The 13,475-nt window shown below is 47.8% G+C and overlaps 1 pseudogene across 1 annotated transcript in view; it reads right to left on the bottom strand.

Moving 5' to 3' along the window:
• Positions 1-11,915, bottom strand: part of LOC144612486 (NACHT, LRR and PYD domains-containing protein 3-like) — a 36,048-nt pseudogene extending 24,133 nt beyond the window's left edge. The window contains exons 1-2 of the transcript XR_013549674.1: positions 11,858-11,915; positions 9,387-9,479 (exon numbers count right to left, since the gene is read on the bottom strand). The product of XR_013549674.1 is annotated as an NACHT, LRR and PYD domains-containing protein 3-like (transcript). The remainder of the gene's footprint in view (positions 1-9,386; positions 9,480-11,857) is intronic.
• Positions 11,916-13,475: the final 1,560 nt, after the last annotated feature.

The following is a 13,475-nucleotide window of genomic DNA, read 5'->3' as shown; positions in this document are numbered from 1 at the left end:
CCCGCAGGTTCGGAATAACTGGTAGCGATAATGAGCTGGCATTCTGGGGCAAGTGGAAGTGAATGATCGTCTTAGAAACAGAGCACGAAAACAGGCACTTTGGCCCAACCTAACCAAAATGCCCCATCTATGCTAGTCCCATCAGTCCAAGGTTTGACCATAATCTCTCTAAACCACTCTGTCCAAATTTATTTTGGAGAAAAGATTTAATAGGAATCTGAGGGGTACCTTTTTCCACACAAAGTGTGATGGGTGTCTGGAACAAGCTTCCAGAGAAAGTAGTTGAAGCAGGGACTATCCCAACATTTAAGAAACACTTGGACAGGTACAGGTTTGGAGGGATATGGGCCAAACGGGGGCAGGTGCGACTGGTGCAGCTGCGACATGTTGGCCGGTGTGGGCAAGTTGGGCAGAAGGGCCTGTTTCCACTCTATCACTCTATAACTCTCTGACATGTTATTATTTTGCCTGCTTCAATTTACACCTCGGACAGCTTGTTCCATATGCCCACCAATCTGTGAGAAGATGTTAGCCCTCATATTCCTATTAAATGGTACCCCTCCCATCTGAAGCGCCCGCCCTTTGGATTATTCAGCTCTGAGGAAAAATACCTGTGCGTACACCCTTTCTATTTCCCCCCATTATTTTATACGTCTCTATAAAATCAGCCTTCAATCTCAATATTTCATCATACTTAATTTCACATGTCCCTAGGTATAGTGAAATGCATTGTTTTGCACATAACCCGGTAATATCATACAGTAATAACTCGCCTCGGCAATACACAAGAGTCGCCGCGTTAATCAAACAGATCTACTTGCTGCTCGCAGCGGCGAACCAGGTCAGCCGCTGCACGTGGCCACAGACGCCACCCCACCCCCACCCCATCGCCCCCCTTTGTTCTCGCCGTCCCCCGATGGTTCCCCTTTTGTTACCGGCGATCTCCCTTTTGTCCCTCTGTATCCGGTGGTCCTCTGCCTGGTCCCACATTTGTTCTGGGCTACCTCATCACCTTCCCCCCACCCCGCTGAGTCTCTCCTCTCCTGTCGTCCTGCAATCTGGAATGGGCCAACATTCCCTACTGAACATTTCAACTGAGCTGGGAGGACAACGTGTTTTGGACAGACCCGAGCACCACACTCGAGATGAACAAATAATGATGGCTCCTGCACACTAAAGAATAAAGTTCTAGCCTGCCCAACTTCTTTCTGTAGCTCATGTCCTCGGGTACTAGGTACATCCTCGTAAATATTATTTCCACAACGTTCCATCTTAATACTATCTTTTCTGAAATAGGGTGACTAAACTGAACAGAATACAAGTGCGGCCCATGTCTTGTACAACTGTAACATATGTTCCAGCTTCTATATTAAGGCCAGCGTGCTAAAGACCTCCTTCACCACTATCTACCCGTGATGCCATCTTTTGGGGAATTAAGTACTTGTACTCCTGGATTCTCTCCAGGGCGTTCCCTTTCAACGTGAATGTCATATTCTGGTTTGACTTCACAAACTTATATGTCCAAACTTGCTAATCATACCTTGACATCCCCATTGAATTAATTTCTTCAGATGAGACAGCACTGGGCCCAACAGGGACCCCAAGTAGCACACCATTCACAGACCTCCAGTCTGAAAAGCAATCTTCCACCATCATTCTGTTTCCAACCATCAAGCCAATTCTGTATCCAGTTAGGCATCTCCCCAAGGACACCATACGATCTAACCTACCACAGGGAATCGTATATGCTGAAATCTGTATAGACTATGTCTTTGGCTCTGCCCTCAACAACCTTCTCAGGTACATCTTCAAAAGAGCCATTCAAATTCGTGAAACCTCCAAAGCCAAAACAATGTTGACTATCCCCAATATCTGTCGTTTCAAATGCACATACATCTTATATCCTCTCCCATAACTGTCTTACCACAAACATTCGGCTTATTCATCTATAGTTTATGCTTCACGTGGTTCCCAGTCTTGAGCTATCAGGTTTTTCTTTGCAACACTTCTCAAACAGAAGCACAGCATTATCTACCCTCAAATGTTCTGCACTTCACCGACGGTTAACGATGATTCACATATCTCAGCCAGGGCTCCTGCAATTTATTCTCGAACTTTCAATAACGGCCTTAGATACATCTAATCACAGATCCCAGAGATTTACGTATCTTCATACTGTTAAGGACATCCAGCACCACCTCGACTGTAATGCAACTGCACTCAAGACTTGAAGTTTTTCTCTATGCCAAATACGGAGGAGAAATTATAATTGAAGACCTTGTCCATCTCCTGCAGCTCTACACATAGATGGCCACTGAGGGTATCCTTTCACTCTCCAGTTAACCCTTTACATTTAATATTCTTGGAAAGTCTATTTGACTTATCCTTAATTATAAGTGCCATCATGTGCACCCTTTTTGCCCTCCTGATTTTATTCTTTATGCTCCTCAACCTCTCACATGTCTCCCAGGAAAGCATTGACCTAGACCTAACCCATGTCCCCTTTTCCCTAAGAAGAGCCTCGAATTCTCACATCAAGCTGGGTTCCTCACTAATAACATGCATATCTTTAAATCTCGCTATCACAATTTAAAAACTTCCCCTTTCACACGACCCTTTGCCCACAGACGACCTACTCCAATGACTGTTCCTATTTCAAACGGTCAAAGGTGGACTTCCTCCATCCAATTTAGAATTTTACATTTAAGGCCAGAACTGTTCTTTTACAGAGGTTTCAACGCTAATTGAATTGTAGTCATTGGTCACAAAGTGGTCATCAACCGACATCTCAGTTCGAACTATCTGAATACTACTTTGGGTTATGTCCGCCAGTTTAAACCCTCCTTTGCAGCACTTTCAAAACTGCCCACGCAATGTTAGTCTCCTTTCAGTTCTGGTCACCTCTATCCCTGAAAAATCCAAATTATGCAAATACCTGAATCTCCGATCTTTGCACCAACTCTCCTCAGACGTGCATTCATTTTAACGGTACATGCATAAACGTCACACGTACCGAAGTACTGTGAAAGGCTTGGTTTTGCATTCAATCCAAACAGTTCAGATAGACCACACATAGATACAATTAGTTAAAACTGAAGAGCAGATGAAGCAAAGGTGGAGATACAGAGTGCGGAATGTAGTTCGCAGCATTGTAGCGCATCAGTTCATTAGAGAAAGTGCAATGTCATTGATGGGGTAGACGTAAACAAGTAAAATGTAAATTGGGAGAACAGGAATACATCCCTAGCTTATGAGAGGTTGGTTCTCGAATTCGATAAGATCATGGAAGAAGCTGGCCTTGAATCAGGTGCTATGTTATCTCCAGATATCCAATATAAAATATGGATGCTTGTTACTTTGAGATAATCTGATAATTTTGTTCCAAGTTTTACCAATTTTGGCCTTTCAGTTATCTACCAAAATTGTGATCACTTGACTCTACCGCCGGAACTGGATTTGAACCAGTATTTGTGGATGATTACTCAACATGTTTTGCGGAGAAATGAGATTTCAAATTTAATCCTGATAAGGGCAAATTTACGCATGTTGGAGGGACATATAAAACCAGGATATTTACCATGAATGAATGACAAGGGCCAAGAGACTACTGAGAAACACGCGTACAAATCCTTAGATCCCTAAAGTCAGCAGCACTTTGGTAATTTGTACTACATTCCTACTTTGGTAACCTTTGACATAGGTATTGCCTGTACACCATTATATCTTTGCCTTGTCACATTTGGATGAAAGATAATGGTGGCAAGAGAAGAGATAAGGAAAGACATAGGCCTTGGGGTGATGGATGGATGTGAGGGATGGACTAGCAGGGAAATAAGGGAGGCGAAGTGTGAAGCGATAAGAGTATTAAGATAAGGGTAAGTCAGCAAATGGGATTTAATGGTGGCAGACCAGACAGGAGGACTGCAAAGAAATGAATTATTATAGAGCAGGAGTGTGGGTATGAGGTAATGTAAAGAAGATAAGGTTTCGAATAATCCTATAAACATAGACTGCCCGATGCACTAAGTGGACAGTCAGGGCAGTCAGGCGGTTGACTTCCTGATTGTTCCAGCCGTTGTTTGCAAATAAAGGATTTTAACTTCTCGAAGAATTCTCCGTGTCGCCTGCCTTAATTTCGAAGCTGAAGAAAACCACGACAATAACAGCAGAATAAGAATGCACACGATTCACAGCAATGTGGTCCTCTAAATTCAAAGCTCATTTACGGAGAAGACAGACGTTTGTTATTCTGGCTAGGGGTCTATGGAAACACTGGGGTGCACAGTTTTAAGCTGAAAGGGGTAGAATTGAAAGGTGATGTGCGGGTGAAGTTTTATTTTACACAGAGGATGGTGGGTGCCTGGAACGCGCTGCCAGGTGTGGTGGTTGGGACAAATACGATAGTGGTATTTAAGAAGCTCAAGGATATGCAGGTGGATATGCAGGGAATGGAGAAATATAGATTGTGTGAAGGCAGCGGAGATGAGTTTCACTTGGCATCGGTCCGCATGGACATTGTGGACCAAAAAGACCTTTTCTGTCCTGTGCGTTACTATGCTCTATCTACCTTTGCTGATCCATGTATAAAATCGCCACGTACTATTTTCCATTTGGCCTTGTTACTTCAAACACGTCCCTTGCATCCTGTAATCTTAATGATATAATGCAATTTTATTTAAATGGCTTGTTTTGATCTTTCTTTCTCATGTAGACCTTTTCAGATTATTTCTCTCTCGCTGCGTGGCATAAACACGGAAGTCACACAGCACAGACAGAGGTGCTTCGGCCAAACGTAGACGTGTCGACCAACCTGCCCTACCTGAGCCAGCCCTATTTGTCCAAGTTTGCCTTTATCACTCCAAACCTTCCTTGTCCATGTACCTGCCCAAATGTCAGTAAAATCGTGTTATTGTACGTGCCTCAACTAGCAATTCATTCCACATATCCACCACCCTCTGTGCCCAAAGTCATTTTTAAAGGGGAATGGAAACACAGGAACTCATCCCCCACACCCGCTGGGCCCCCTTAGTTCCTGCCGTTCCCCACTGGGTCTCCATTTGTTATCAGCGACCTCCCCGAGATCCCCCTGTTCTTGGTGGCCCTCTGACGGGTCCCATCTTTATTCGCGGCGACCTCCCTTGAGTCCCTCTTTGTTCTCGGTGGCCCTCTGCCCGGTCCCACCATTGTTCTCGGTGCCCCCCGCCGAGTCCCTCCTCTCATGTTGTCCTGCAGTATGGTATGGGCCAACATTCCCTCTTGAATATTTCAACTGAGCTGGGAGCCCAAGAGGTTTTGAACAGACCCAAGAGCACCACCACAATCCAGATGAACAAAGAATAATGTCTCCTGCACACCAGAGAATAAAGTTCTAGCCTGCCCAACTTATTTCTATAGCTCATGTCCTCGGGTACTAGGAACATCCACGTAAATTTTCTCTGCACAAACTTCCATCTTAATGCTATCTTTTCTGAAATAGGATGACTAAACTGAACAGAATACATATGCGACCAATGTCCTGTACAACTGTAACATATGTTACAACTTCTACATTGAATTACCCGAATGATTAAAGTCAGCGTGCCAAAAGCCACCTTCACCACTATCTACCCATGATGCCATTTTTTGGGAATTAAGTATTGTACTCGTGGATTCTCTCCGGGGCTTTTCCATTCAACGTGAAGGTCCTATTCTGCTTCGGCGTCACAACCTTACATGTCCAAACTTGCTAATCATACCTTGACATCCCTATTGAATTCATTTCTTCACATGAGACAGCAGTGGGCCCAACATGGACCCCAAGTGACGCACTATTCACAGACCTCCAAAAGCAATCTTCCACCATCACTGCTTCCAGCCACGAAGCCACCAAACGATCTAACCTACCACAAGCAATCCTATAGGCTAAAATCTGTATAGACTATGTCTCTATTCCCAACATCTGTCTTTTGAAATACACATACTGTACATATTGTACATATTGTACACCTCGCCAGCACCCCAGGGAGGCTCAAGCCAGCGGCCTGGGGCCCGTACCCGGGGCTTGCGGAGCAGCAGCAGCTGGCGCTCCCCGCCCGTGGGGCTGCGGACCACCGCCCGGGAAGAACCGCCCCGGTCTCGACCGTCCCCCCAAATCATGGGATCAGCCGCAGGACTGTCCCCGCCCCCACGATGTCTCCACTGTCTTGTGTACATGCCACAAGTACAGTCGTCAAGTCGTTGGTTCCAGTGGCTTAGGGCTTGTCTGCCTAGCATGTCAAGCCAGGGTTCGGCTGATTGCGTGGAGGAAACCACCAGAAGGTTCAACGGGCAGAAAGACGATCCCAGCAAAGCGTCGTGGAGCACAAACAGGGCAGAGTGAGATACGTAGGACACTTCTGACCATCCACTGCATCCTGACCTGTCCCCAGCCGTCCCGACTATGTCTTGCTGCTGCAACCCGATAGGCCAGGACAAGAGTGAGGCCGACGATCTGTGCAACTCCCCCCCACTTAAATCCAAGTCAAGCGCAAGTCATGACTTCAACCTCGGCCAGCATACCGCAGCTGGCGGGGATCCCAATGAGCGGTCGAAATAATAAGATTGAAAGTGAAGTCATGGTCATCTTCGAACCCGAAGGACGAACACCAACAAACACTGTACATCTTACCACTTTATGTCCTCTCACGTAACTGTCTCACCACATACACTAGGTTTATTAACCTATAGTTTATGCTTCTCGTGGGTCCTCGTCTCGAGTTATCAGAATTTTCTTTGCAACACTTCTAAAGCAGAAGCACAGCATTATCTAGCCTCAAATGGTCAGCATTTCACCCATGGTTAACAATGATTCACATATCTCAGCCAAGGCTCTTGCAATGTATTCTCTAACTTTCAACCGCAGCCTTAGATACATCTACTCACATCCCCCAAAGATTTACGTATCTTCATACGGTTAACGACATCCAGCACCACCCCGACTGTAATACAACTGGACTCAAGACTTCAAGCCTTTCTCCTTGGTAAAGACAGAGGAGGAATTATAATTGAAGACCTTTCCCATCTCCTGCAGCTCTACACACAGGTGATCACTGAGGATATCCTTTCACTCTCCAGTTACCCCTTTTCCTTTAATATACTTGGAAAATATATTTGCCTTCTCCTTAATTATAAGTGCCACCTTGTGCACACATTTTTGCCCTACTGATTTCGTTCTTAAGTATGCTAAAGTATCCAAGCATTCCTGATTTTCGCCTTTCAGTTATCTCTCACACTTCTACCAGGAAAGCATTGATCCGAGCAGCCTATACCTAACCCATGTCTCCTTTTCCCTAACCAGAGCCTCAATTTCTCTCATCATCAAGGGTTCCTTACTTGTCCTTCACTGGCAACATGCATATCTTGAAATCTCACTATCACAATTTAAAGACTTCCCCTTTCAGATGCCCCTTTGCCCACATACAACTTACTCCAATCACTGTTCCTATCTCATACAGTCACCACCCAATGTAGAATTTTATATTGAAGGCCAGAACTGTTCTTTTACACAGGTTTTCAAAGCTAATTGAATTGTCGTGATTGGTCACAAAGTGATCGTCCACTTGACAGCTCAGTTTGAACTGTCTGAATACTACTTTGGATTGCGTCTCCCAGCCAATCAGTTTAAACCCTCCTTTGCAGAACTTTCAAAACTGGCCACACGGATGGATGTTAGTCTCCTTCCAGTTCAGGTTCCTCGTCTACAGGTCACCTCTCTCCCCGAAAAGATCCAAATTGTTCAAATATCTGACTATCCGACCCTTGCACCAACTCCTCAGTCGTGCATTCATTTTAACTGGACGTGCATGAACGTCACGTACTGAAGTACTGTGAAAAGCTTGGTTTTGCATGTAATCCAAAAGGATCAGATATACCACACACAGATATAATAGGTTGAAACTCAAGAACAGACGGAGCAAAGGTTAAGATACAGAGTGCAGAATGTAGTTTGCAGCATTGTAGCACATCAGTCCCTTACACAAAGTCCAATGTCCTTGATGCGATATGCATAAATAGTTTAAAAAAGTAAATTCGGAGAACAGGAATACATCCCTGGCATCTGAAGAAGGGTCTCGACCCGAAAGGTCACCCATTCCTTCTATCCAGAGATGCTGCCTGACCTGCTGCTTTACTCCAGCATTTTGTGTTTACCCTAGCTTCTGCGAGGTTCGTTCACAAATTTGATAAGAGCGTAGAAGCCCTCGAATCAGGTGCTATGTTATGTCCAGATATCCAACATAAAATTTGGATGATTGTTACTTTTGAGATAATCTGATAATTTTGTTCCAAGTATTAGCGATTTTAGCCTTTCTGCCAAAATTTACATTTCTACCCCCGCAACTGGATTTGAACCAGTATTTGTGTAGGCGGAGACATTACATTTCATATTTAATCATGATATGGGCAAGTTGACGCATGTTGGAGGGATAAATAAAACCAGGGTATTCAACATGAATGACAGGGCCTATAGACCGCTGAGAAACACCCGTACAAATCCATAGATCCCTAAAGTCAGCAGTGCACACGAAGACAACATTTAGCATTCTTGTCATCAGCTGCAGCATCGAATACAACTGCAGGGAGGCCTTGTTACAAATTTACATGGAGTTGATTAAGCCGTAATTTGGAGGAGTGTGTGCAATTCTGATCTCCATACTGTGGGAAGGATGCCTTTGCACTGGAGAAGCTACAGAGGAGATCCATCAGGATATTGCTTGGAAATGAATATTTCAAATATCAACTGAGACTGGAGTGATTTAAGTGGTCTTCCTTGAAGCTGGGGCAGACAAGCAGTGATCTGATAGATTTTCAGAATACGACGAGAAGCAACGTTGATGGAAAAATAGTTTTCTCCATAGTAGAGGTGGTTAACACTAGGGGGCATCGATTTAATGCGTGGACCATGAGGTTTACAGGATGATCTTTCAGTAGTGATGACTGCAGCTAGGACACACTGCCTGAGGTGGTGAGGTGGTGGCTGGTACTCTGGCACAACATTGTAGGAGCATCTGGGTGTCCATTCCAAATGCAAATGAATCGCAGGTGATAGACTACTAGTGCTCAGTAATGGGATTAATGCAGAGAAATTGTCAGGTGGCAGATGGGTCAAAGGCTCATTTCTGCTCAGAATCTGATTCTGGACTCTAATATTATAACGTTTGCGGCTAATCAAATAATTTGTTTCTAAAAAGAGTGCTGATATATCAGACAATTCCTGCATCCGCCCACCTGTAACGGTGATATCCCTGGAGATGTCAACTCTCTGTGTTCACCCCCATCCCTAGTCCCACTCCCATGTGAACCTAATTTCTTGCAACAGGTGTCCACGCACTGTCAGGGCAACATATACATTTCACAGAAGGCTCACAAACCTTTTTGTTTTGTTGATGTAGAGGCCACTGAATCACCTCCACAGTCACCACTTTCAGCCATGATGTCGTCAGGCGTTCGCAAACTCTGTAGCTCTGAAATAAACAATATTAACAGAACCATCAGGTGACAATTAAATGTGAAGAAAGACATTGCCTTGTGAACCAACAAACAGCATTACAGTGCAGCGGAGGTGTGGAAAACACCCCATCCAATACCCCTGCAAATTAACAAAACATAAAAGCAGGATTAGTCCACTAGCTATTCATGTCTGCCCTGACATCCAAAGATCCCTGATCTATCCAAGGCAGCAATTCATCATTTGTGCAAGATCCCTGAAGCTTTCAAACCCCTGATCACTGTATCACTATTCCAGACCAAACACGGTCAATCCCCAACATACACATCTCACCTATTTGGAGGATTCAACTCACAGAGAAAGAGGAAAAATACCCACTAATGGGGAATTACTGTCCACTCTGCTGGCCCTATTCTTACCACAAGGTGAGAAGGAACTTTTTCATCCAGAGATTTGTGAATTTGTGGAATTCTCTGCCAGAGGAGGCCAAATCACTGGATGAATTTAAGAGAGTAAGATAGAGCTGAATCGGGTTACTGATTGTGGATGATCAGCCATGATCACAATGAATGGCGGTGTTGGCTTGAAAGGGCAAATGGCCTCCTCCTGCACCTATTTTCTATGTTTCTAACCTTGCCATCCAGGATAAAGGCTTCTACACCACCATGTTACCTATTGCCAAATCCCCACTGGCTGGAACGGGAAATAAAACATTTCATGGGCCAACTACAAACGTCCCAACTCTACTGGAAACTGTAGTCCCCACTGCTCCCATGGCACATTCCAGCGCCATCCCTGGAGTGTCCATTCCAGAATAGAAGGATTATATCACATGCCTAGACTCTGCTTTGTCTCCATGATGTCAGGTATCTGTCTGCAATAACCACCACCAGTCCCACTTCACAAGAGAATCATCCGTCTTATCTCTACATGACGAAACACGCCAAAAGGTTCACAGGACAACGTTACTGGGAGGGACCTGGAGACGTCAGGCACGATGAGGGTGAACTGGGTTCATGCCTACAGTGCCTTCAGGGTAGGTGGAGGCGCCCTGCGGGACACAAAGATGGTTAAGGACAGGGAGGTCTGTTCACAGGAACTGCACCAGCACATCAAGCTCGTGGGCAGACCGGATTTAGACTTTGAAAATGGCAATGATTGCATGTGTAATATGTGCTAAAACAATTTCACTCTGCAGTTGCACATTGAACTACTGAACTGTTGGCCAAACATCTGTTCCTCTCAGCACTCAGCTCTCCAATTGATTCATCCTCAACAAACAGAGATTATCCTTTGCTATCTTGCAGACATTCTCTATTATCATAGCTGAAAGATACAACTCTGTATTAAACGGCACTACGTCTGGTCCTGAACTATCCCAGCTGTGGACAGGTGATCTCTCCCTCCCTTTAAACAATCTCCAGCAATCTAAGTCAAACATATTTGGTTATCTTAACGTTGTGCGTGATCTGGCCAAGTACAAATGATTGCCATTTTTCCTACAATGTAATAAAGACAATGTGTATTTACATTATTGATTAAAATAGTGAATGCAGAAAACAGTGGAAGTGCAATGGTGGATGATCCATTATCAGAACTGGGACTGTAATCAAATGCTGCTCAAACTGCTGAGTGTTTCCAGCATGTTGGCATTTTCTCTTTTTCCTTCAGATCTTCTGGAATAGCGATTTTTTTAAACCTCCATTCCCATAAAACTGGTTGCAAAAGTCACACGTTACCTTACAGTGGTCAATAGATTTGTGTAATTTTCATACTTCCACTCACAAACCCAATAGTCCCAACTCATTTGAATAATGAAATGAGAACTGACAGGTACAAAATGCATTCCATGTTGCAAATCTGAAATCCTCACAGTATCCTTTGCTCTTACTCTCATTCTGCTGCACCTTGTCCTCGGATCACTCAGTCTCAGCTGATAACAATGTGCAACTCTCCTCACACAAAGGCTCAGAAAGGCCTTTACTGCGGCAACTGAGGAAGTGTTATCAGTAAAAATAACGGGACCCGGAAATAACAAGCTGATGGTTTCATTGTGAAACAGTGCCCTGAACATGCAGCCATTTTGTGAACCAAACTGTGCCATCTGCTTCCACAGCACCAGACCGCTCAGCGCCCTCAACACATCAACTGTTAGCTCCAACTTCACTCAACTCTGTGTGATTGTTGTGCAGCACCTGCACCAACACGTCCCATAACAACGCGCAGCTGGTGCTGGACATGACTTTCCTGCTTCAAACTCTCACCGGGACACATTTAGTCACAACAATCAATGCAAAGTCCTCACAACAACAAATCAAACTCAATGGGGAGATTTACCCGCAGTCTCTCCCCAAGATTAGACCCGTCCACTGGGGGCCGGCGGCAAATACTCACCGATGGGAAGCGGCTGTCCCAGCCCGCCCGGACAGCGGGGCCCCTCTCCCCGCCCGCCCTGGATCCACGGAGCCGCACTGCGCCTGCGCGTGGGACTGCCCGGGGGGCGGGGACATTCCCCCTCGGCCTCCACCATTGGCTAAGGCAGTTGGCGGACACCGCCGACAACCAATGGGAGCAGAGGGGCGGGCGCGGCCTGCGCTGACGGTTGGAGGGTCAGGTGACCGGTGGCGGCGCGCGGGCGAGCGGCCGTTAAACCGTCTCCGCGCGAGCCAGGCCGCGCATGCGTGACGCGCAACGGGCGGTGACGAAACTGCCCGGTGATTGACAGCGGCACCGCCCTGAAGCTCCAGCACCCTGAAACCCGGCTCAGCTCAGCCGCGCCCCCGCGGCCGCATTCCGGCCCCGCCCCCTCGTCGCATCCCGCCCCGCGCCGCATCCCGGCCCCGCCCCCTCGTCGCATCCCGCCCCGCGCCGCATCCCGGCCCCGCCCCCAAAACCATCTCACACCTCCCCCCCACCTCTCTCTCTCTCTCTCCCTCTCTGTCAGGTGTGTGGGGAGATCTGGGGATCAGGTGTGTCGGGGATCACGCATGTGGGGGCTGGGGGTCAGGTGTGTGGGGGTCAGGTGTGGGTGTCAGGGGCCCCTCGCACGTGACCACCCACACACTTGACCCCCACCCCCCCACACACTTGACCCCCACCCCCCCCACACACATGGCCCCCAGCCCCCCCCACACACACACTTGACCCCCAGCCCCCCCACACACACACACTTGACCCCCAGCCCCCCCCCACACACACGGCCCCCAGCCCCCCCCACACACACACTTGACCCCCAGCCCCCCCCACACACACACATGAACCCCAGCCCCCCCCACACACACACTTGACCCCCAGCCCCCCCACACACACACATGACCCCCAGCCCCCCCCACACACACACTTGACCCCCAGCCCCCCCCACACACACACACTTGACCCCCAGCCCCCCCCCCCACACACACACACTTGACCCCCAGCCCCCCCCCCACACACACGGCCCCCAGCCCCCCCCACACACACACTTGACCCCCAGCCCCCCCCACACACACACAGTTGACCCCCACCCCCCCCACACACACACCTGATCCCCAGCCCCCCCACACACACACTTGACCCCCAGCCCCCACACACATTTGACCCCCAGCCCCCCCCCCACACACACACTTGACCCCCAGACCCCCCCACACACATGGCCCCCAGCCCCCCCCCCACACACACACTTGACCCCCAGCCCCCCCCCACACACACACAGTTGACCCCCACCCCCCCCACACACACACACTTGACCCCCAGCCCCCCCCCCACACACACACTTGACCCCCAGCCCCCCCCACACACACACACTTGACCCCCAGCCCCCCCCCACACACACACACTTGACCCCCAGCCCCCCCACACACATGGCCCCCAGCCCCCCCCCCCACACACACACCTGACCCCCAGCCCCCCCCACACACACACAGTTGACCCCCACCCCCCCCACACACACACTTGATCCCCAGCCCCCCCACACACACACTTGACCCCCAGCCCCCACACACACTTGACCCCCAGCCCCCCCCCCACACACTTG

The sequence above is a fragment of the Rhinoraja longicauda genome, unplaced genomic scaffold (assembly GCF_053455715.1).
Source record: "Rhinoraja longicauda isolate Sanriku21f unplaced genomic scaffold, sRhiLon1.1 Scf000045, whole genome shotgun sequence".
Classification (NCBI taxonomy): domain Eukaryota; kingdom Metazoa; phylum Chordata; class Chondrichthyes; order Rajiformes; family Arhynchobatidae; genus Rhinoraja; species Rhinoraja longicauda.
This window is presented reverse-complemented; position numbering and strand designations above follow the sequence as displayed.